General features: G+C 36.8%; 1 long non-coding RNA gene across 2 annotated transcripts; it reads right to left on the bottom strand.

The window, feature by feature from the left end:
- Positions 1 to 204: 204 nt before the first annotated feature.
- On the bottom strand, positions 205 to 25,706 carry LOC124983363 (uncharacterized). Of its 2 annotated transcripts, none has more exons than XR_007108405.1 (3): positions 25,598 to 25,706; positions 10,436 to 10,607; positions 205 to 2,156 (listed from the first exon to the last, which is right to left on the bottom strand). It is a non-coding gene; the product is annotated as an uncharacterized LOC124983363 (long non-coding RNA). The 2 variants fall into 2 exon arrangements; XR_007108406.1 differs by lacking the exon at positions 25,598 to 25,706 and adding an exon at positions 13,879 to 13,928.
- Between the last annotated feature and the right edge of the window lie 971 nt (positions 25,707 to 26,677).

Below are 26,677 nucleotides of genomic sequence, written 5' to 3'. Positions count from 1 at the left end.
CATGCACTCCCCTCATTATGGATCAGCATCTGCTTATCAGAGAAAGTACTGTTTTTGGTTTTGGGGGTTTGGCTTATTTCACTTAGCATGATATTTTCCAGCTCCATCCATTTACCAACAAATGCCATAATTTTATTCTTCTTTAAGGCTGAGTAATATTCTATCACCTCCACAAAAAAAAAAAAACAACTATAAACTCTTTGAAATTTGAAAAAAAAAATATTCTATCACATACAACATTTTTCTTTCAGGTAATAAACCTGTTTATCAATGAAGTGTGAGAATTTAGTTCTGTAATCTATTAAAATAACAGAATAATATTTCTTTTATTCAGTGTTACTGCTATATTGATTTCATTCTATTGTATATTATTACTTCTTTGTTTACATATTCATGAGTTGGAGCTGTTTCTACTTTTTTACCTCTTATAAACATAAGCACTATAAATATATTCATAAAAATGTTCATGTGTATGTAAACTTTTGTTTCAAATGGGTAAATCCCTATGAGTGGGACTTCTGGATCTTATTGGAAGTATAAGTTTAATTGTTCAAGAAACTGTTAAATTATTTCACAAAGTGTCTCTACCACTTTGCATTTTACCAGCAATGAATAAGAGTTTCAGTTGTTCTATGTCCATACCAACACTTGGCGTAGTTAGGCTTATGATTAGTTATTCTAATAGGTAAACACTTATATTTCATTGGAGCTTTAATTTAAATTTCACTCATGATGGATAATGTTGAATATCTTTTTATACTTGTCTTCTATATACACATACACACATTTTCTGTACAGGGGATTGAACCCAGGGCCTCCAACATGCTTAGTTAAGCACTATGCTTGTCTTCTGTATACACATACGCACGTTTTCTGTACTGGGGATTGAACCCAGGGCCTTCAACATGCTTAGTTAAGCACTCTGCCACTGAGCTTTACCTCTAATCTCCCACCCCCATTTCTGAATTTCTTATACTTTCTGTTGTTATTTTACATCATACTTGTATCCATTAAAAACAAATTGCTCTAAAATGGTATGCTGTGTTATGTTGGCAGCAGCCTTCTACATCTGTTTACCACATCTCTTCATTGCATTATATTCTCTTGTGCTTAATTTAATCTCACATTGCTTTGTTTATTACGATCTTAGTAGCAAGGCAGAAAGTGGTTATATCAAGTGTGTGTGTGTATGTTTACATAAGACACCCAAGGTGTTTCCATATATTTCATTTCAGTAGGCACTGTAGTCCTTGGGATTCCAGGAAAAAAGTTACTCCAAAGGGTTGAAATGTATGTGTGTGTGTGTGTGTGTGTACCAAATAGCATAGGTGTGCAATAGGCTATACCATTTAGGTTTGTGTTAGTATATTCTATGATGTTTGCAAAATGACAAAATCAACTACTAATGTATTTCTCAGAATACATCCCCATGGTTAAGTGATGCATGACTATAAGCACAAGTTAAACAAAGGAGAAGGAATTCTCACCACCAGCACGACACTGTTTACCCAAGTTAGCAAATTATGCTCTTTCTTTGATAAGGTTCCATCTAAACATTTTCCTTTTAACAGGAAACTATGGGCCTTTCGTAAGCCATAGTCAACACAAATGACAATAACCCTCTTCTCACACGCACATTCACATACAGATACACATGAAAATGTATATGAAAATCTGGCCTCTGAGGTTTCATTTGAGTTTGGATTCATTTCTTCAAATTTGCAAAGTTTATACAGAAAGAAGGAAAGGAGCCAACTAGGCTCTGCAGCCAACCTTTTCATGTATTCTTTGACCAAGTTTTGTACTTCAGTGTTCTCAGGATAGGACATACAGAACATTGCCCAGGAACCCACATCGATTCTATAAATTTCATCCCAGTAGGCAGGGTAGTCCTTGGGATCCCAGGGAGGGAGATATTCCAAGGGGCTGGACAGCATGGTGTATACAGCCTTGCTGAGCCAGGACATGGTGTTTTGTAGCCCTGAGCTGAAGCTCTGCCACCTCTTCCCTGGAGAAAGACAGCAATTGGGTGACTGTCATATTTGGCCTGGTGAAAGGAATCATGACTTCTTGGTTCTCATCAGTGATGTAGGCTGACAGGAAGCAAAACAAATATATGACTCGTGTGAATCTTCATCTCTAAATCTCCAAGGCAGCTAAAGGAAAAGAAGCAAAACAAGAATGAAGACAGCTGGAAATTACTTTCAGTCTGATCTCTTTGGAAAACACTAGAATACAATCACACCACAGACAGACTGACCCAGAGGCAAAGGGCCAGCTTTCCTTATCTTCACAGAGAGAGAAGAGCTAGCTAGGTACTTCCCAAGCAGGCAGGTCCTGCCAAGAGCAATTCTTCAAAGGAAGGGCAATCCTAGTTTGAGTTGTTATTAGCCATATTAAAGTAACTGAATGATAGGTGCACTGGCTGGTAAAAGGGATCTCAGAAGCCAAGAGCATCCACTACACTCCCACTTTGTCAGTCTTCTTGCAAGTACCCAGTTGTACTCTTTCTTTGATTCCTATTCTTTTCTAAAATGTTCCAAAATTTTCTTGACTAATTATAATTCTGCCACTGTGGAACATGGCAGATGTGAGAAGGAAGGATGGATATCTCTTGGAGTCCCTCCAGCCTGACTGCAGCATTGCTATCTGTTCTTTACTTCTGCTAGGGTTCCCTGACTCAGCTGACTCTGGTTATCCTGCCTTGTAAGCATCAGGACTGGCAATGATCTGTCCCTAGGGCAATGATATTCATTGTTCTAGTCCTCTCCTATCTTAGGCTTCAATTTTACTCACACACTGAGTATATCTGTCTTCTCAAATGAATGATCACAGATTTTACACTACATTTTCAGAACCATCCACCAGCCACTCACTTCTGCAGTATCTTGAGTGTTAAGGTTTGCCCTTGTTAATTCATCATCTTTGCGAGATACTTTTCAATAATGAAAAAGACCCTCTTCAAGGTCAAAAAGTCCTTAAGAATATAGCTTTTACATTTTTAAAAATATATGCTGTCCTCAGAGTGAGCATCTCATTGCCATTACATGCATCCTACATATTTGATATGCACATCAAATATACATGCATATGTGCCTGTGCACTCAGACATACAGCTGCAGCACTGCCATTTAGCCCTGAGTTGTAGAGAAAACTTTCGATGTTTTAAATTTGGGGAATGGAAGAAAGAATCTGTTTATTTGAGGGTTTGGTGGGGGTTTTTTTCATTTTTTTTTTTTTTTTACCTTTTATTTTGAATATAAGATGTCTATAACTCTGCTGAAACAGAGATTAAAAAACAAGTTTGTGGCTCTTAATGTTTTTCCTCATAGGATGTGATTGTTGAAGAACATGCACCAAAAGTTGCTTTCAGTAGTACAATGCTTTGTTGAATCTTAATAAATTGCAATTTTTTCTTGGCTGTCCAAATTAAAAAAAAAATACACACACACACACACACACACACACACACACACACTCACATACATAGTGTCTCACATTAGCCCCCAAATTTCTGACTCTGGAAGAAAACAGGTCTGAAATGCAGATTTAAAATCTAGCCCCAGCAGTATGCAAACAACTTTATTAAAGCAACACAAAACTTCTGGCAACCTACTAGAAAAACTATTTCTATCACATCACTATGAACCAAAAGATTAAAGCATCAAAGAAAATAAATGCTTAGCCATATAAATCTTTGCTTCAGCCTTTAAGGTTAATGATGTGAGGTTTTTAAAAAATTATTGGTAGCGATTTTGAATGTTTATGTTGATTGAAACTTGCCAATATATTCTTGGGAATGAACCTGGTGCCTTCCTCTACAGTAAAAATTATTATCTTAACACTTCCCCCAATTTTTTCAAATGCAACTAGCAACTTGGGCCTTTTAATAATTAAAACCATGCACATTTCAAATGTGAGAACATGTTGAATCAAACTAGTATGTGTTCTCTCTACTGACAATTTACTCTAATTCAAATCAGCACTATCAAAAATAGTACAAAAACATGCTCCATTGCTTTCACTACTCAAAATGGCAGTTTACTGTGCCCAATAGCCTTTGGGAAAGAATTGTTTCCTAAAAAACATAAATACTAATTGCAGGTAATTATATTCCCCAAATAACTAAAATGTCCCATTATAAAAATTTCAAATTAAATCAGTATATATAATTTTAGGAACAATCAAATATTATTAATTTTAGCTTTAAGTGGAGAGGATGAAATTTAGATCTTTGTCCCACCACATTTTATAAGCACCATATCCCTAAAGTTTATTAAAGTAGATAGGAATCCCAAGGCCCTTTTATTCAATGTTCAATCAGAAGTACTCCAAAATTAGGCCATCTATTCAAAGTGAAGTTGTTTAACAAGTTGATCAGTTACAAGTGCATCAAAATATAAATCTTGGCTATTTATACTAATAAGTGGTTGACAATGCATATTAAAAAATATATATAAGTATGTAAACATGGACTTGATTCTTTCAGAAGGAAGCCCTGGATTCCAACTGTGCAATCATATGAGCACTCTATGAACCAAAGGACCAGATAATGGCCTTTACTAAGCTAATTTAACTTGTTTCTCACTAATGAGTTTGACAAATGACCATCTTTAAACTCAAATGTTGACTGGCAGGATTGAGGTTTTAAGCCACCATGATTATACTAACCAGAATCCACAGACTTCTAAAAGCAAAGTCTGAAGAGTGATGTTGCTTAGGAGCTGAGGCCCATATCCTCAGGTGCTTCTCATGAATTATGAGACTAGAGACAAACTTCAAAGTTCATCTAGTTCAATGCCCTGGGTCATTTCCCAGACTGGACACTTAAAATCAAGAGAGGTCTGAGGTTATTTCTCAGACATAATGTCTAATTCAAAGACAGTTTCACTTTCATTTCAGAAATGTTTCAAAATAACCCCCAACATATTTTAAGTGAAAAGTTAAATAATGACTAAACACTATTCAAGTTGAAATTTGTTGCAATTTTATTTCTACATTTAAATATTGGATAGTACCCTTTAATAAGATGCAAAATAATATTATTATATTAAAAAGTAAGACATTCATTCAGGAAAAAATAAATTAAAAATATCTGGAATTACACTGTTAAAATTGTCACTACTTGATGTGTATATTTCTACATTAAACAATATATGAATTAAAAAGTGGGATGTAGGCATAAAGATGTGACTAAATAAAATGTAGACAAAAATTTACATATCATGTTGCAACCTGTTTTTTTTTCATTCAAATTAGATTATGAACATTCTCCATGTAAGATTTATTTTCCTACAGTATCATTTCAATTGCTGTGATATGTCATTTAATGCACACACCATAATTTATTTAACAAAATCCTCTACTACTGGTCATTTAGAAATTTTTCACATTTAGATGTTATAAGGAATTCTATGTTATATGTTCTGTATTTAAATAATTGGTCGTATCCTTAATAATTTTTAGGATGATTTTTGAAATAAAGGAACTACTGGGCCAAAGAATATGTATTGTTTTAAGTATTTGATATCTATTTTGCCAAGGAACAGAAAATAAAAATTATTCCAATGTCACTTATCAAATTTGACTATAATCTAACACAGAAAAAAATTTCTAATGAAAATGGAAATGAAGTAGCCCTCATTTGAGAGAAGAAATAAAAGGAAATAACATTCTAGTTCTTATTTGGAGGCTTTTTATTTAAAACCCAAATAGAGAAATGCCATTCAATTTGTACCATATTTTCTTCCTCTAACGTTTGCTTCATTCTTTATAAAGAACGGGGAGGGGAAGTAGCTCAGAGGTGGAGCCCTTGCCTAGCATGTACAAGGCCCTGGGTTCAATTCCCAGCACCACAAAGAGGAGGTAGAGGGAAAGAATTAATACTTGATGAGAGCAAGAGAACAAAATAGAATATATTCCATTTAATTTGACTTGATTTAAGTCCTTCAAACCTCTAATTTGTGAGTTATCTGGTGTAAGGAATAGAAAGTCTGGTGATCCATTTTCAGAATATAGTATTTAGCCTTAAATGTAAAACTGGGACATAAGAAAGGCAGGCAGAGGGGAAATAGAGTAGAGTGAAGTCACACATTAGTACCATGGCCTATGGATGTGGCATATCCAAAGTCCATGCACCTGAACAACCCTTTGACAAACAGGAGGTGGAGGAAGGGGTCAGCCTGACAAACAGATATAGAAATCTCTGTAAAAAATAATTTAGGTAAAGAAGTAAGAGCTGCATAGAATGCATTCACTCCAAGAAGGCTTTCCTGCCACAAAAGAATATCTAAAGGTCTATTTTTTTAAATAAACCAAGAGGAGATAGTAAAACCAAAGCATCATTTGGAAAGACTGTACACCCCATAGTACTCAGCCAATTAGGAAGCAGGTGAGGGACCTTGGGGATAATCTGTGTGTACCTGCTCCCCCGAGACACCCAATCTTGCAAGACAGTCATTAAAGTATAGCCTCACTTTTTACTGTACCTTGTGTCTCTCTTTTCTTTGGGTTTGGACAGGTGAGTGTGTTTCTCACATCTGAACAAGGAAATGGAATATTAAAACATTTCCCTCAGAGGATCAATTGACCTAATGAAGAGATGTTTCCATACATTCTTAACTGTGACCTTTCTGTTTTGTTTTGTTTGATTTGGTTTGGCTTGGTTTGGTTCTAGGGATTGAACCCAGGAACCACTGTACTACTGAGTCACAGTCCCAGCCATTTTTATTTTTTATTTTGAAACAGGGTCTTGCTAAATGGCTGAGGTTCTCACTAAACTGACAAGTCTGGCCTCATATTTACAATCCTCCTGAGTCTTTGGGATTATAGGCATGAGCCACCATACCCAGCCTTACCTTTTTCCTTTACTCATCACCTGTTTCTCATTGCTTCCCATCAGTTTCTTCTGCAATCATAGAGAAGACTGAGAGATAATCAAGTTTTTAGCTACACATACACACTAATAAAAACTTCTGTGTATGTGTTTTGCTTCAGCATGTTTTCATAAATAGAATAAAAATCTGGGATCAAACTCAGGACCAGGCACATGTTAGGCAATCACTCTACAACTGAGCTATGTCCCCAGCCCAGGAAACTTTAAAGAAACCATAAAGTCTTTGTCACAACTCTTCAACTCTGTCCTAGTAGTTTAAAAACAACCATAGATGATATATAAATGAATGGGTGAAGTTGTGTTCTAATAAAACTTTATTAACAAAAATAGGTAGTGGTGAGATTTGGCCTGTGGGTTATAATTTATCCTCTCTACACTAATCTCTTATTTCAACTTCACAAAAATTCAATCACAACAATTTCTAATTGGATTAAAAAGTAACATTTGAATTTTTCAATATTTTTTAGAATAATTTCTATAACTCCATCTATAGAAAGTGTCAACAAAATCAAAGTGATCTTCAACTCTTATTTCCATCCCTCACTATTTCCCTCTCTCCCCACACCCTGCTCTTTTTTCCAATAATCCCATGGTAATTCTCAATGGTTTCTATTTGCTTGTGTAGGAGTTGATTTGTATTTCTAGATTGGACAGTCTTCATCAAATGCACATCTCTGTGGAATTTGTCACCTTTTGAGTTCTTCACTGGTGGTCCCTAACTTTCCAGTCTGATACTCCAGATAGTTCCTAAATCTTGCTTTCTACTCTGGTCCCACTGGGAGACAGGATGTGTCCAAGTACAGCATATTCCTGGCCCTTTCTATGGTCAATAATGACATCCTTTGTTATTCTAATGTAATTCTTCATGTGTGGTACAGAACATAGCTCACATTTCCCTGGACCTGCCAGGAATGTGTCAAGGGTAATTTTGTTCTCATTATTGTAACATACCTTATTGATTTATACCTTGAACTTATTTGCTCTTATTTATGGGATATTTGCATAGTCTTCCACTCATTGACTATTTAACATATACACTCAGGACTATTACTTGGAAAGTTGAAGAGATTTTTGCCATGAAATGTGTAACATCTGTTTGGATATGTTCCAAAATGTCTGATTTCTCACATCTTACAAATAATAAAATCAAAAACAGGTTTATATTAAGGAAATTATGAGTCAAAATAAATTTTATGCCTAACTGAGATCCTCTACAATATTTGACAAACAATAGAAACTACATGAAAATAGAATATTGTTGCAATACAATTTTCCAACATTCCAATGTTTGATTTTACCCACATATTAGAAAAGTGTATGGATTTTGAGAAATAAAATTTTGAACATTCAACCACTCATTTTCTACTGACATTTTTTTATAAGTATGTAACATTTTTGTGCATCTTTTATATTTTAAAACATTACCTATTGCATACACACTTGCAGCTACTTCCTCTTCCTCTTCTACTAAGTCTCTTGAAATAGTCATCAATTTTAATACCATTCCCACTCATCTTCAACCACTGAAACATTGCTTTCTCCCTATCTTGGCACTGAAACCACTATTGTGGAAGTCACTGGTGAATTTGTTTTTGATAGGTCTACTGAAGACTTTTCACCATTTGTTGACCACTCCCTCCTTAAAACACTTTTTTCCACTTATTTCTATAATTTTAACCTCCTCTCAAATTTATTTTAAAGGTTGTAAATACCTTTTCAATGTGAAATGTTTCCTCAAGGTTTAGTCCTAGGTCACCTCCTCTTCTTGCTGCACACATACTTGGCCAATGATATTATCAACTCCCACAGTTACTCTTACTCTTTGGAGCTACGTTTCTTTGTTGAGCCTCATATTTGGGTACATTCCTATCTATTGGAAATGGCTACTTTGGTGACTTCTGGGCTTTTTTAAGCTAAGTATGTCCAAAATCAAACTTATCTTCACCTTTCCTCTAACCCCTCTTCCTATGTGCTCCTCTCCTCAGTGAACAACATCACCCTCCAACTAGCTGCCAATTCAGAAACCCTTGTTTCTTTCCTATCCTTCAGTCTTATCTTCAGTCTAAAATCAAATTTGGAGCTGGACTGGGGATGTAGCTCAGTGGTAGAGCATTTGCCTGGCATGTGTGAGGCCTGGGATTCCATCCCTAGCACTGCAAAAAATTTAAATAAAATAAAAATTTTGTTTGAACTACCTCCTAATAATTCTTCACATTTTTTATCTCGTCTCTATGACCCCGCCACTGCCCATTCTATCACCCTACTCACTCACTTGGGTCATTTTCTAACTTGCTTATATTCCTCCTGCTCCCATGTCAAACCTTACAATGAAGCAATGTATTATCATGATCACTGGAAGCCCTGTTTTAACATGTCAATGACTTTCTGATGGTTTTAAGAGCTTAGGAGTGACTCATACAATCTTTCATATCTGCTTAGCCTCGTTTTATTGTCACTCTCATTTCATACAATAGGCACAATCCACACTGGGCCATATTACAAGGATTCATAATATATTTTTGTTAGTAGGGCTTCACACTTCCAGAAACATTTTTAGCTATCTCCACTTCCCGGTAGCTTCTGGCTTCTGGCCATTTTTTAGGTTTAATGTACATATCATATCCACAGGAAATTCTATTTTGACCACATCCCATCCCTTAGACTGGCTAAATATCCCAGTCTAAAAAGTTGAAGAGACTTTCGCCATGAACTTCCATAACATCATATTTTTTCTAAAATTGCATATCACACTTTAAGTTATTAGCTGTTTGGTGTCTTTTTTTCCTGCTAATTTTTTTTTTCCATTAGCAGGAATGTAATTTTTCCTGCTAAACTTTAAGAGGAAAAAGATGCATATGGTTGGATAACATTCATAGGCACTATATGAATAAATAGTAATGGAGAGACAAAACAAAATGTTGTCCATCCTCATAAAGTCAATGGTTTAATAAAATAAAAGGTATTAAATGAATAGACTTAAATAAATCATGCTTTTGAGACAGTTTTATATGAACACAGACTCTTGGAACCACTGGTGGTCTAATCAAAGAAGGGGCCCAACATATATCATTTAAAAATATTTTCAATTCTTCTTTCTGTTGCACTAAAAAAAAAAAGGAAGGCAACAATGGAAATAGAATCAGCTGTAAAAGATTGCTGCATTACTCCAGGTGGTAGCCATGAAAACAGACATTTACCTGATGTTTACCTCCTTGGAAGTTTGAGTTCATGTTAATAGGATTCCTTCCCATTTCTCCCTTGAGATTCTCTTCAGATAAATGAAGGGACCAATCTTCCTCCAACATCTGATCTACCTACTCATCTATTATTATATGAAACAAAAAAAACTTTCAAGTTAAAACAAGGTAAAGATCTTAACAAGAAAGAAAGAAGTGGGGCAGGAGAAGAAAGGAAGAAAGGAAAAGAAAAAGAAACAGACTATTGGGGCTGGGGAGATAGCTCAGTTGGTAAAGTTTTGCCTCACAAGCACAAAGCCCGGGGTTCAAAAAAGAAACAGACTCTTGAGAAGTCTTTGAATACCTGAGAAGGCCCATTTCAGAGTGGGTAGTTTCATTCCAAGCGTTCTCTTCTGGCATCTAAAATGCTTTCTTTAAAGCTAGAAATAAGGGGAGATCCAAGATGGTGGACCAGAGGAGATCAGGTTCCTGGCCGCTCCATGATGTGATACCAAGACAGCAGGCAGGCAGCTTCTCTGCAAGGTGGGTGAACAAAAGAAAAAAAAGGGGGGGGGGTTACTTTACTGAATCTAAAACTAGATATTCAAAGCATAACTGGGGACACAGGAGGTTGGATATCATAAAATAACGAAAATATCCCCAGTGGCACAACGCTGCCACAGCCAGACCAGAATCTCCAGCCAGAGAGATTCCTCCATGAGCATAGTAGAGGGATAAGGGAATTAAAGGAACTGCATTTTTGTGAGGTGCCAGGCATGTCTGGGTATGGAGTGTTTAGAGACCAAGGGCATTGCCCAGCAAACCTGAAAGACGGCTGCATGATATCTGTGTGTGGGGAAAGAAGTCGCCAACTCTCCAGGTGGTGTGTGGAGGACAAAGGAAGGAACAATTTTGCAGTTGCTGCTCAGGAGCCAGTAACTGAGGAAGCCAATTACTGGCAAACCCAAGTTTGGCTGGAAATACAGGTCCAAGAAACACATGCTGCATGGACATAGAGTGTGTTTAAATGACCAGGAGAAAATCAAATGTGGAGAGAGATTTACTGAGGGGAAAACTGAGGAAACCCACCCATCTGAGGTGTTACTGAGGTGTTGAGGAAACCCACCCATCTCTACCCCTCTCCCTCCAATCCTACTGCTTGCAAGACCAGCTGGGAGAGATGCATCTGGCTGGGAACTTGGAAGGGTGGGGATGAGAGAAATTGCTTGGAGACTGAACCCAAGACCAGGAAATGTGGGGTCTGCAAGTGATGTAGGGGACTAAGAATTGGCTCCCCCAACACATGAGTGGAATCCAGGGAAACCTGGGGTAAAGTCCTCTGCATGGACCATCAAGTGCGAGGCCCTGGAGGAGTGCTGATTTAAAGTTTTCAGACCAATTGGCATTCAGCAGAGAGCCTGGAGCCCACTTAAGCTTAAAACCTGCCTTCAGGAATGCTGCCTATGGGATTAACTTTCTCACTAGCAATTTAGAGGGTCCAGCATCACACTCCAGAAGACCCCACTTAAAACTGCTGAGAAGAGAAGTTGAGAATATTCTGAACTCCAATGGAAAGAATTCTTTAACTTTGCACCAAGATATCTTTCTTTTTAAAATTCTTTTTCTGTTTGTGACCTTGATGATACGTGGACATTTATAGTTTCCTATTTTTTTTTTCTTCCTACCTCTAGCATTTTTGAATCCAGTTATTTTACATGGATTAGTTTTTTGTGAACTAGGATGTTTGATTGGTATATTTTAGTTTTGTTTTGTATTCTTTTATTTTAATTTTTCATTTAAATTTTTGCTTTATACATATACATATATATATATATATATGTTTTTACATATTCCTGTTTCCCTTGATTCTCTATTTTCTTCTGCTAACCGCCAATCTCTATTGTTTTCTTTTTCACTCTTCCTTTGATCTTTTACTTCTGTCTTCTCTCCTACTCCCTCATAATCATCACATCCTATATCACTACTCTTCTTTCCCTGTCCACCATTTGAAAATGTAAATTCTTTTGCAAACTTACTGTTTTTATTACAGGCAATAACTGGTCATATTACTTCTGTTTATTGTGATAATTTACATTGTAGACATCATAGTAAGAACTATTTGGTTCAATACTATAAATGATTTGCATTGTTTGTTGTTATTATTTGTCTCCCACTAAACAGTGAGGTACTAGAAACCTTCAAGGACACTGTAAGTGAACAGGGTAGAAACTCTACTGCTTTGGATCCAAACTGTTAGATGGGTAGACATGCAAGCAACATGAAAAAGCAAGGGGAAAAATTGCTCAAACAAACCAAGATACTCCAATAACAGAATCCATTGACACCACAGTGGAAGAAATGTCAGAGAAGGAGTTTAAAATGTACATAGCTAAACTGATCTGTAAAGTAAAAGATGATATAAGAGAGCAAACACAAAGATCAATAAAGAGATGGAGATTCTGAAAAAACAAACAAACAGAAATCTTTGAAATAAAGAAAACAATAAACCAAATTAAAAATTCAATAGAAAGCATCACCAACAGACTAAACCAATTGGAAGACAGGCAATAAAGACAAAATATATAATCTTGAAAATAGAGTTGCCCATGGAGAGATGAAACTATGGTTAAGAAACTGTGAACAGAACTTCCAAGAATTATGAGATAAAATGAAAATACCAAATTTGAGAATTAGCAGGATAGATGAAGGCATGGAGATGCAAACCAAAAGAATGCACAATCTTTTCAATGAAATAATATCAGAAAATTTCCCAAATGTAAAGAATAAAATGTAAAATCAAATACAAGAGACTTATAGGACCCCCAAATGTGCAAAATTACAACAGACCCACATCAAGGCCTATTATAATAAAAATGCCTAACATACAGAATAAGGATAGAATTTTAAAGACAGCAAGAGAAAAATATCAGATTACATATAGGGGGAAATCAAGACAAACCTCAGCTTATTTCTCAACCCAGACCCTCAAAGCCAGGAGATCCTGGAATAGCATATACCACACTCTGAAAGAAAATGGATGCCAACCAAAAATCCTATATCCAGAAAAATTAAGCTTCAGATTTAAAGACGAAATAAAAATCATCCATGATAGCCAAAATTAAAAGAATTCACAACCAGAAAGTCTGCACATCAGAATATTCTCAACAAACTATTCCATAAACATGAAATGAAAAAAAAAATGAAAACCAGTGAAGGGAGGAACTACATCAAAGGAATAGTCAATCAAAGTAGAAACTAATTCAAATTAAAAACTAGAAATAAGTCAAAATGACTGGTAACACAAATCATATCTCAATAATAACCTTGAACATTAATGGCCTAAATTCATCAATCAAAAGACATAGACTGGCAGATTGGAGTGAAAAACAAGACCCAACAAAAGACTCACCTCAAGGGCAAAGACATCCACAAAATGAAAGTGAAAGGATGGGAAAAATCATATCACTCACATGGCTCAACATAAACAAGCAGGGGCTTCTTTTATCCTTGTATTAGATAAACTGGGTCAAGCCAAATTTAATCGGAAGGGGCAAAGAAGGACATTTCATACTGCTTAAGGGAATTATACATCAATAAGACATAACAATCATAAATATTTATGCTCAAAACAATGCAGCACTATGTGCATCAAACAAATCCTTCTCAACTTCAAAAATCAAATAGACCACAACACAGTGATTTCAGGTGACTTCAACACACCTCTATTACTACAGGATAGATCTTCCAAACAAAAATTAAATAAAGAAATTATAGAACTAAATAATACAATCAATAATTTAGACTTACCAGACACATATAGAATATTTCCTCCATCATCAAATGAATATACTTTCTTCTCAGCAGCACATGAATCCTTCTCAAAAACAGACCATATCTTATGCCACAAAGCAACTCTTAGTAAATACAAAAAACTGGAGATAATACCCTGCATTCTATCAGATCATAATGGAATGAAATTAGAAGTCATTGATAAAATAAAAAAATAGAAGCTAACCTATCAACTGGAGACTAAATAATACACTATTGAATGATGAATGAATAGCAGAACAAATCAAAGATGAAATAAAAACTACCTAGACGTAAATGAGAATACCAATACAACATATCCAAATTTCTGGGACACTATGAAGGCAATGCTAAGAGGAAAGTTCATTGCATTGATTTCACTCATTAACAAATAAAAAGTTAATGAATAAGTGACCTAACATCACATATCAAGCCCTATAAAAAGAATAACAAATCAACTCTAAAAGCAGTAGAAGACAGGAAATAATTAAAATCAGAGCTGAAATCAATGAAATTGAAATAAAACAATTCAAAAAATTGACAAAACAAAGTTGGTTCTTTGAAAAAAATAAAATTAATAAACACTTAGCAATGCTAAAGAAGAGAAAGAGAGAAAACTCAAATTTCTAAAATTCATGATGAAAAAGGAAATATCATGATGGAGACTACTGAAATACAGAAGATAATTAGAAACTGTTTTGAAAATTTATACTCCAATAAAATAGAAAATCTTGAAGACATCCACAAATTTCTAGAGACCTATGACCTACCCAAACTGAACCAGGCAGACATACACAATTTGAATAGATCAATCTCAAGCAATAAAATTAAAGATGCCATTAAAAGCCTACCAATCAAGAAAAGCTCTGGACCAAATTGATTCTCAGCCAAGTTCTACAAGACCTTCAAAGAATAATTAACACCAATACTCCTCAAAGTATTCCATGAAATAGAAAAGGAGGAACCTTTCCAAACTCATTCTATGAAACTGATATCACCCTGATACCAAAACCAGACAAAGACACATCAAGGAAAGAAAACATCAGACCAATATCCCTGATGAACATAGATGCAATAATTCTCAATAAACTTCTGGCAAATCACATACAAATGCATATTAAAAAGACAGTGCACCATGATCAAGTGGGGTTCATCCCAGGGATGCAAGGTTGATTTAACATATGGAAATCAATAAACATAATTCATCACATCAATAGACTTTAAAACAAGAATAATGATCATCTCAATAGATGCAGAAAAAGTGTTTGAACCTCTTCATGTTCAAAACACTAGAAAACAAGGAATGATAGGAACATACCTCAACATTATAAAAGCAAGGCCAACATCATTCTAAATGGAGAAAAATTGAAAGCATTCCCCCTAAAAATTGAAACAAGACAGGGATGCCCTCTTTCACCACTTCTATTCAATATGGTCCTTGAAACTCAAGCCAGAGCAATTAGACAACTGAAAGAAATTAAAGTGATATGAATAGGAAAAGAAGAACTCAAACTATCACTATTTGCCAATGGCACAATTCTAAATTTAGAAGATCCAAAAGATTCCACCAGAAAACTTCTAGAACTAATAAATGAATTCACCAAAGTAGCAGGATATATAAAATCAACACTCATAAATCTAATGCATTTATATTCCTAAGTCATGAATCCTCTAAAAGAGAAAGTAGGATAACTACCCCATTCACAATAGTCTCAAAAAATAAAATAAAATAAAATAAAATACTTGGGAATCAATCTAACAAAATAGTTGAAAGACCTCTACAAGGAAAACTACAGAACATTAATGAAAGAAATTGAAGAAGACCTTAGATTGAAAGACCTCCTATGCTCCTGGGTAGGTAGAATTAATATAGTTAAAATGCCATATCACCAAAAGGTTTGTAGGAAATTAAACTCCTATATCTCACCCTGCAAAAAAATCAACTCAAAGTGGACCAAAGACTTAGGCACTAGAATAGAGACCCTGCACCTAACAGAAGAAAAAGTAGGCCCAAATCTCCACCATGTTGGTTTAGGTACTGACTTCCTTAACAAGACTCCTGAAGTGCAAGAAGTAAAATCAAGAATCAATAAATGGAATAAAATCAAACTAAAAAGCTTCTTTACAGCAAAGGAAACAATCCATAATGTGAAGAGAAAGCTACAGAATGGGAAAAAATCTTTAACACACACAACTTGAATAGAGTATTAATCTCCAGGATATATAAATAACTCAAAAAACTTAACACCAAAAAAAATAAGTAACCCAATCAATAAATGGGCTAAGGAACTGAACAGACACTTCAGAGAAGAAGAAATACAGTCGATCAACAAATATATGAAAAAATGTTCAACATCTCTTGCAATTAGAGAAATGCAAATCAAAACTGCTCTAAGATTTCATCTCACTCCAGTCAGAATGGCAATCATCAACAATGCAAGCAACAATAAATGTTGGTGAGAATGTAGGGGAAAAGGTACACTCATATATTGCTGGTGGGGTTGTGAATTGGTGCAACCACTATGGAAAGCAATATGGAGATTCCTCAGAAAACTTGGAATGGAACCACCATTTGACCCAACTATCCCACTCCTTGGCCTATACCCAAAGGACTTAAAATCAGCATACTACAGAGATACAGCCACATCAATATTTATAGTAGCTCGATTTACAATAGCTAAACTATGGAACCAACCTAGGTGCCCTTTAGTAGATAAAGAAACTGTGGTATATATACATGATGGAATATTACTCACCATTAAAGAAGAATGACATTATGCCATTTACTGGTAAATCGATGGCACTGGAGAATATTATGCTAAGTGAAATCAGCCAATCTCAAAAACCCAAAAGCCCAGTGTTTTCTCTGATACATGGATGCTAATTCACAATGGGTGGGGTTTGCGGAATGGTGGTATTTTGGACTAAACAGAGGAGAGTGAAGGGAGGGGAGGGTGCATGAGGGTAGGAATGATAGTAAAATGAATTGGACATTATTATCCTATATGCATATATGGTTACATGACCTGTGTAACTCTACATCATGTACAATCAGACAAATGAGAAATTATACTCCATTTCTGTATGATGTGTCAAAAAAAATTCAACTGTCATGTATAACTAATTAGAACAAGTAAAAATAACTAGAAATAAGAAAGCAACATGTTTTGCTTCTTTTCAAATTTTTCTCAGATAAGATCTCATATTTGGTGCTGTGGCGCTTCTGGAAAAGCCCCATAGAAGGACTAGCCCTCTTCAGTTGACCAGACAGACCTCAAAGGCACAGCCTGGAAGCTTACCATGATGCTTGATGATGCCCATAAAATATACATTGTTACAGACAATTTTCTTCTGTAATGTATCTGTGACAAATATTCACTAAAGAATTATAAGAGAAAGTCTAGAGAAGAGCTGTTATCATCAAACTAACTCCTTGCGGGGGAAAAAAAGAGATACCAGGATTAGACAGAAAACAAATTGTTTTTTATTGTTTTTGTTTATAGCATGCACTGTGTCTGCTTGCCTTCAATAGAATTAATGAGATAAGAATGCCTGGGGAGATAGATACAGACTGCTTTCACAGCAGGGGTTACAATATTAGTCTGCTACAATCACATTTTTAAACACCTTCTCTACAATACATTACAATAAAACAAAAGCTAGTTCTCCAGAGAAGAAGCTACACCGAAGGAAAAACGACTCACCACCCTAACAATTTTAGTTATGTAATGTGTGAATAGCCAGTTTGCAATTAACTTGCACAATGTTGAGGTCAGTGAATCCCAAAAAGAGTATTTTGCAGATGCACATTTTCTTCCTAGGGGAAGTCATAAATGAATTCCTTCTTCCTAATTTAATGGTTGGTGATGCCTCCTCCATTTCCAGGATTGATCTGTGTTGGAAAGTTTTCTCTCCTGAATATTGGACAGCAAGATGGCAGTTACTTTGGTTTTTGCCTTCTCCCATCAATAAGGATACTCAACCTGCAATATTTGCCCCCTTTTCCTTCCTCATCTGCTGTCCTCTTCCTTTTCCCTCCTCTCCTCTTCTTTCCTCTTCCCTTCTCTTCTGTCATATTCATTGAACTTCTAAGCTGACATCCTAACTGATACAATGAATGGGAGAGAAATTTCTCTGTGGAAGCTGAGTATTCATATTATCCAGAATTATACAGGCTATTTTGTATAATCACCAGATCTTAGAAATTATCTCATTAGATTCTAACTTTACTAGCAATACGGCTTAGAAGATTATAATATCAGTTCCTAATCATATTTGGGCACAAGTTCATCATGGACAATGTGTTCTTAATGTTGTTTATAAGAACATCTCAGAATGATAAATTTGTTTTGGCAAATTAAACATTCTCCACTGAGCTTCCATAAACACATAAGTAAAAGACACAGAAATACCAGGAAGCTTTATCAAATAATGTTGTTACTCACACCCATTTTGGGGGGCTTTGTCCTTGTCTCTTATTATAAATTTCCTCAAGTTCTATTTCAAATTGTTTATTTCTTAGAATGATAAAGTTAAACAGGACTTTACTATAACGAATGTCATTTTACATCTTGTTCCTGGGATGAATTGTTGATTAAAAAGCTTGTTTTGATCTTTGTAAATACTTCTTTTATTATTATAGATACATGGGAAATATATACCAAAGAATTCTTGTGTTTTATGGATAATTTCATGGTAGATAGTTTTCTTCAGATATGTCAACAATGCTTAGTAATATGCATACAGTCTTACAACTAACAAATAACCACTGTTAAAAACATTCTGTTTGCCTTTAATCAACTTCATAATCATAAATCCTACATAACTCAGATCCAAGCTACAACTACCATGATTCCTAAAGAAATAAATAATCTTGACCCTAACTCCTAATGTCGTAGCCTCCCAATCCTAAAACTTTGATCAAAACCTATGAATTCTCAAGGGCTTATACCACCAAGGCATTTTAATAAGAAAGCTGGATTTCTCCCTTGGAATTCTCCTATCAGTTACTAAGAATATATCTTGTGGCTGAGATCCTTTGGATAACTCTATTAATCATAAACTTCTACTATCCAATAAAGTCTTAAAAAATTCTAGTGTAACATTTTTATATAGATAGGAATCTGCCCTCTGGAATACTCAAATCACAAATGGATGAAGTACTTTCATCTGCCCGGTTTCTGAGTATTTCCCTCTAGATTAGGATCAGCTTAGGTAAAAAGCATTATTCCTTCACAGTCCAGAACTTGCACTCCTAAGGCTGTAATGCACACTCCTGTGTTTCAGCAGTAATGCACACACATGACAAAGTGCATACTGCTACTGTGTAGAGGGAAAGAATTGGAATGGACTCTGAGCCAGCCCTATTTGTGGCTGTGACATAAAACCTGGACTTCACAGCTCTGCAGCTCAGAGAACACGCAGGCCCTGCAACACAGTGCAGCAGCCTCACTGCTGTTCCCCCTGCACTCCCGACCCCCACGCAGAGCCTTTCCTTTCACTCTCCACTCTGAAAACACTCTTCCCCGGATCTCTTTTCTTTCCATCCATCTTTACTCAAATCGCACCTTCTAGACGAGACCCACCTTCACCACACTGTGAAAATTTACAATGCATTTCGACCCTCTCCTTGCAGTTGCAATCTCTGTTACTAGCCTGTGAGCTCTGCAGGAGCAGGAATCTGTGGTCTATGTAAACCATTCTCTCTGTTTCCTCTCTTCACCCAGCTGTTTCCCTTCTCACCAAGACTCTCTGACCTAGGATTTCCAACCCCCTCACATTACTGATCTTGTTCTTCCTTTAGCATGATGGCCAGTCCCTCAATCCCTCTGCTTTATCTAGCACATCACTGCCTTTATGTCTTCATTACCTAATTGTCCAGGCTGAATCACATCATCGAGAACTTTAAACTTCATTAATAAAAGTCCCAGACAGCTTCTATTAATTTTCAGTTCTGTGGATCTGAAAGTGCCATAAAAAGTACTTTCCAAATTCCTACTCCTGGCTTCCAAACATTAAAATAAAAGTCTTAAAAGAGTGCATATGGGACCACTGAAACATTTTCTACCTAATGTAACTATTCCCTCCCAGCAAGTCACCACCATATCTTTTACTACCTCTTTGTTGATTCACTCTCTAGCACTTGCTTGGACATTTTTCTCCATCCTCACCCACTCAGTCTAACCCCCTGTCTTGCCTCCACAGTGACTCAGAAGGCAAATCTGTCACAAAATCACTCATATGTCCTTTCCTCCAGCTCAGCCCAACTCCATGTTTATAGACCTCTCAATTTTCCTATATTTTCATGTGCTTACTTGCCATAGTTTGTACCTACACTCTCCCCAAAATGGCCCATGTGTTAAAGGCTTGGTCCCCAGCACAAGAGGTGGGGACTTGTGGAAGGGCAATTCAGGACATGTCTTTGAGGAGGACCCTGCACCTTTCTTGTTTCTCCATGTTTGCCTCCCAGCTGCTATGAGGTAAATAAAGTTCCTCCACCTTGAGCTCCCTTCATGATATACTGTGCCACCACTGGTCCAAAATAACAGGAACAAGAAACCAAGGACTGAAACAAGTCAAAATTAAGCTTTTCTCCTTCTAATTTTAATATCTCATGCATTTTGTCATAGTAAGAGAATTGACTAAAATAGTTTGCTTTTTGTCATTGTGACCAAAAGACCTGACAAAAACAACATGGAAGAGGAAAAATTTATTTGGGACTCATGGTTTCAGAGGTCTCAGTTCGTAGATGACTGACTCTATTCCTCTGGGCCCCAGACCAGGCAGAATATCATAGTGGAAAGGTATAGGGGAGGAAAGCAGATCAGGTCATGGAAATAAGGAAACAGAGAGAGCTCCACTTACCAGGGATAAAATAAATACTCCAAAGGCACACCCTCATGACCTCCCTCCTCCAGTCACACCCTATTTGCCTACAATCACCACCCAGTTAATTCCTATCAGTGGATTAATGCATTGATTAAGCAAAGGCTCTCATAACCCAATTATTTTACCTCTAAACTTTCTTGCATTGTCTCATACGTGAGCTTTAGGGAACACCTCATATTTTAACCGTAACACTAACAAACCACTCTTCCTTTACTCCTTTACAGAAGAAGAGGTGTCCTCCTTGCCAAAATCAGCCTCTCTGTATTCCACATTTCCGTCTCTTCTGAAAGTTTATTTTAGTCATATAATTCTGTTACCCAAGTCTTTAATATTTTGTTCTCCCCCTCTAATGACAATTATGCTTATCATTTGCTAATCCTATGCATCTTTTTACTTATTTTAATATATCTACAGTCAATATTTTCTACCTTTTTATATCCACCTTTTCATAAACACTTTACTGTTCAAGCTTTTGACCAGAGTATTTTGTTTAAGTCTTTAATATATAAAGTTCTTATCAAATCTCATTAAAAATCCCATGGCCTTTTCTCAATTCCCATCTACTTTAGTGTGTGTGGCATCTACTATTTTTAAACAGTTCCATCTTGTTCCAGTCCCAGGGACTTTCCTATTCTTCCCTTACTTCTCCTCCCACTTCTCTGAGGTTATCTATGCTTTGTGGTTTCTCTTTTCCTTCTACACTTTTTACAAATATATAGCAGGAATCTCAATCATTGACCTCCTACTTTCTGTCATCATTTTTTCCCTCAGTGATCTTGAATATTCTCAATGTTTACAAAACTATTCATTTATTCACATTGCTTTCTGAGCTCATCAGAAGAAGGTCGATTCTCAGAGTTGGAACAGATGTTGGAGGATACCTTGTCCATCATCCCCATTTGAGAGGTGAACTGATTAAACACATTGACCAGAAAATTAAGAATGAGTATTCGGGATTTCTGGTGTCTCCCATATGGTTAGTAGCCTGGAACGTATGAATTTATTTTCTAGTCCCACTTCTATGAATAACTTGTTTTGTAATATTTGCAAAATCATTTAACCCCTCTGAATCTTAATTTCTGCTATGTCTAAAATAACAAATTTTTAAAACAGTACCTCTAAAGTTCTTTTAAACATTGATTTATGATTCCTTGATCCCTGCTACAGAATATCACCACATTATCTAAAGCCAAATCATTCATTTTTTACCCCCAGGGAGATAACAGTTTCTCCTTGGGATTTTCTTGTGCTGGTCAATGGTACCATCATTCTCTTAGTACCTGACTATTCCAGACTCATTGAGCACTGTTCTCTCCTTCCTGGTAGAGACTGGGTCCTTAAAGCCTCATCTGCTTTCCAAGTTTCTCTCAGTCCCAAGGTCTCTTAAAAGGTACTCTTGAAATGTCTAACACCTTTCTGCACACTTCTATCCTCCCACTTAGGGCTTTCCTGTTGCTTCTCCAGCACGAAAAGATGCAAACTTTGTGAAATCTAAGTATTTATAATGGCTCCCCATCTAGGCCCTCAGGCAGCTGGGCAAGCAAAGAGATAGCTTTATAACACCATCTGGCTGACTCACCCTGAACCCTAGAGAGGCACCCCAGCCCTCCTGGGATCTGGCTTCCTCAAAGACTTGTCAGAGAAATGAGTACCAAAACCCAGTAGCGCTGAGAAATTAATGTTCTGTGGGATGAATAAAAGATGGGAGAAAGTAAGTGGCTGGCAGATGAAATCTACTTCATCTCCCCTCTAAAAGAGTTTCAAGCCAAGGTGATTCCATGTAGTCTTTGCAGAAAATTCCCATGTAACTTAGTAACTATCTGTGTTTCTTATAAATTTGTGGCCACCTGGTATTTGATTCCACTCTTTCTTGTGTGTCTTTCCATTTTCCCTCATCTTTGATTCTTTGAGATTTGCTCCCTAAATAGAAAGTTACTGTGCATATTTTGCCTCAGGCCTCTGTATTCTAGGAAAACCAGGCCAAAAAAGGAATCCAGTCATCCTCAGTTCCTCTCTCACCTTCTATTTAGTCAGTTAATTAATCTATCACTAAATTCTGTTTATTGTTCCCTTAGAATGTCATTGTCTTCTATTCCTTCCTTTGCCTCTTCATAATTTCCCTGCTAGTCCCTGTTCTTACTATCTTAAACCTGGACTACTACAAAAATCTCAACTAGTATTTTCTCCTCAGGCCTGAATCCCCCAAATCCACTGCACACTATAGTCAGTTCAACCCTCTTAAAAATGCCATCTTCATTTTTTTCAACAATTCCCCACTGTTTTCGTATGATGTCCCAATATTTTGCCCTGGGACAAAACAGTCATCATTTTATGACTTCTATTAATTGATAAACCTATTCTCCCATCCAGCCTGTATGTTAATTCTCTATTACAATCATACATAATAATTTTGTATGCCAATAGCAAGTCAACCTCTGAATCATTGAACGTATCTTCTTCTTGAAGTTCCTTTTTCTAACTTACTTAACTTTCTACAGAATGTAAGCTCTGTAAGGATAGGGACTTCATTTGTCCTGCTTCCTGTTATCCAGTGCTAAGCATTTGTAGTGACCTGGGGAGCTTCAACCACTTCTATCCTCGGTTTCATGTCTAACACCCTGCTTATTACTGATATGATAGCATTTGAAGTGAAGTCAACCTAAACCAAGTCTAAGTAATCATTCTTACCAAACTTGGACCAAACTATGTAATCTACAATATCTCCAGTAAGTAATCAATAAATATTTGTGAAATGAATGTCGTAGCCCTCATCTTTCTGATGGGGCAACTCAAGCATTACTTCCTATAGGAAACCTTTCCCATCTGCCTTTTCCTTGAGCTCTCCTAAATTCATTTGGCAATTTGTGTTGAGTCCTTGCTAGAAGGTCCTTAATGATTTATTTTCTTGCATTGATATTATCTCTGAATATGTCTTCCTGTGCAACCATGCAATAAGCTCTTCAAAGACAAATTTATGTTTTAAAATTCTTTTTTTCCCCAGAGTTAACAGGATACTTGCACAAAATAAGTATTCATACTTTCTTTATTTTTCAAAACTAATGCTATATAGTGGTCCTGGAAATTAGGAATTGTGGAAAGGTAAGGCTTACATAAAATTTATTTGTGAACTTCTACAAACCAGGCAAAATGTGTTGTAGTTGATGTTTTTAAAGCTCTGTATTAACAGGATGCCAAGAATTATCGATTCCTGAGAAGGGAAGATGGTGGAAGTGAGCTAGTCAGTGAGTTCCGATCTCACAGCACAGAAAGGAGGTGGCAAAGGAAATGCAGAATTGAGAGGAGGGTGACAAAATAAATGCTCTAAGACTCAAACTTACAAAGTCTGTGACCTGCAGAGACTTGAAGATAGGTTACCAGAGTAGAAAATAGACTGAGTTTCCTAACCCCAAACCTGGGTATGAGAAGGGGATGGGAAAGAGAGAGAGAGAGAGAAAGGGAGGGAGTGGAAATTCTCTTAAGCTCATGCTCTTAAAAACATTTGGAAAGACAGGCAAAATTTAAAGTGTGAAGGTAATAGCAGGGTTCCTTAAAACAGAGGCAACAGCTTAAAACCAAGTCATGAAAAGAAAACTGAGCCAGGGTTCCTCAGCCATGGTGTGGAGCCACAGCCAAACAGTCACACCCTTAAATGGACAGTGTCTTCCCAAACCCAGACAGCTGCAAATGAAAGCAGAGGGAAGTCCTCTGCAGTGGGACTTCTTAAGAATCCAGCCAGAAAGAACTTCCAGAAGGACAACTACTAACCAAAAAATCACTGAAACCCCCTCTCCATGAATAAGGGGAATGAAGGAGCTGGTGGGACCTGTGCTGAGAACTGCACCCAATCCTGCTCAGCCTCTGTGACCCAGGCCAAGGCAGGAATGCTCTGTGCACTATCCACTCAACTCAGAGATAGCAATGAAGCAGATTTTGCCCCCAAACAGAGGAAAGTAGATTCACCAGATCTGGATCACTGACATTGGGGAAGTACCAGAGGGGTATCAGTTAAGGTGGAAAATTACCAGAATCAAGACAATAGGAAGTGGCTGCTCCTGGGCATAACTGGTGCCCAGCCTGACCCATGATCACAGTTGGCAAGTGAAAAGACTTTGTTTGGATACCTGCAGTGCTTTGCATCAGAGGGAATCAATACCCACCATTCAAAACCTGGTGCAGTGGAAACTGGAGTTCAGGTAAACCACCTGAGTCCCAGAGAGCAGTTGGCCAGAGGAATACTTCTGCACCTCAGAACACCCACAGAAAATCTAGAGTCAGAGTATTTATTTTCACACACAGTCACCAGGATCTTCACCATCATTAAAATGATCCTGTGGAGGGGAGCAGTAGAAAATGATGGCGTAGCAATCACAGGGACACCTCAAAGTCTGCAGCCTGAACTCCCGCACAAAATAGTAACAGCCAAGCCACAACACTGCATCCCCTGAGCAGTTAGCTGCAGGCCACTGAAATGACAAAGCTGCTGGTAAAAGGTCCCATAGCAGCTAGAGAATTGACTCCTAGGCCCTGAACCTCTGTAGAGATCCACAGCCAAAGACTAATGGATATCTGCTAAATGTCAAAACACAAATGAAATCCAAACCAAGATTCGACATGAATATTCTTCACCTTGATATGGTTTACTATAAATAACTTTAATGTCAGTTTTGATCATATAAATAACTGTTTAATTAAATGATAATTGTTAACCCAACAGCCAACATTGTGTCTTCAATTCATTTGGTTATCTTTCATCTAGTGGTTTAAAGTATTAGCCAGAATCAGTCTTCCAATATTTGTTTTCCTAGCTTGAGTTTACACTTGCTTCACTTACCCCCATTCATCCTCTTGCATTATCTGCTACTACCTCAAAATACACACCATGTATGATCGCCCACCGCCCGCGAGGACAATCACAATGCGTACACTCTTCTTGATCACAGGAACCAAAAGCCGTTTATTCCGCAAGTCTCAGACTTATATCGAGAACATAAGCCTATCAGAGAGTAGACTACCAGGAAAGTCAGCCTATCAAGGAACAGTCTCCAGGCAGATAGCAGGATTGCCTCATGTACAACAGCCAACCAGAGTTACTTCCTAAAACTTGTTTATGAGTGCAGCTATGTCTGGCAAGCTGCCAGGCGCCATCTTAGAGATCAGAGCCCACCCCTGACAACCATGCATCTATTTCTCCTTTCTACCCTGGTGGTAAATTATTCTTTTACATATTGTCTCTCTTTCTTTCTCTAAATTTCCCTTACCTTTTTGTTCAATCTTTCTTTCTCTCCCTTTATTTAAGGTTATCTTAAATTTACTAAATTTAGCATCCAACTTTTGACCTATTCCAGAACTTTATTACAAGTTTATACCTGGATCTGAGGAAACATGGAGAAGAATAGCAACAGGTTTTTTTTTTTTCCCCCTAAAGTTGAATAGAACAAGGCTTGGCTCTGAAGTGATTATAGTAAATAGGTTTCAATAGTTTTATTTTTATCTTTGTTATTGTTTTTGTTTTGGTAACAGAAATTGAACTAAGGGGCATTTCACCACTGAGCCACATCCCCGGACTTTTTGTATTTTATTTAGAGACAGGGTCTCACTGAGTTGTTTAGGGTCTTACTAAGTTGCTGAGGCTGGCTTTAAACTCACAATCCTCCTGCCTCAGCCTCCAAAATCACTGGGATTACAGGCATGCACCACAATGCCTGGTGATAGTGGCATGTCTTAAAGTGTTACTGATATTGGGATCAGCAGAGGTCATACTTTGACTTATCTGGACATTTACCCAAACCAGGACTTTTAAGAGAAAGAATCCCAAAAAATAGTCCTTCACTTAAAAGAAGTGAAAACTATATCAATAGATGGGTAGACAGATAAATAATATGAAAAAGCAAGGGAACAAACCATAGTAAAG

Source organism: Sciurus carolinensis, chromosome 4 (assembly GCF_902686445.1).
Source record: "Sciurus carolinensis chromosome 4, mSciCar1.2, whole genome shotgun sequence".
Taxonomy (NCBI): Eukaryota; Metazoa; Chordata; class Mammalia; order Rodentia; family Sciuridae; genus Sciurus; species Sciurus carolinensis.
This window is presented reverse-complemented; position numbering and strand designations above follow the sequence as displayed.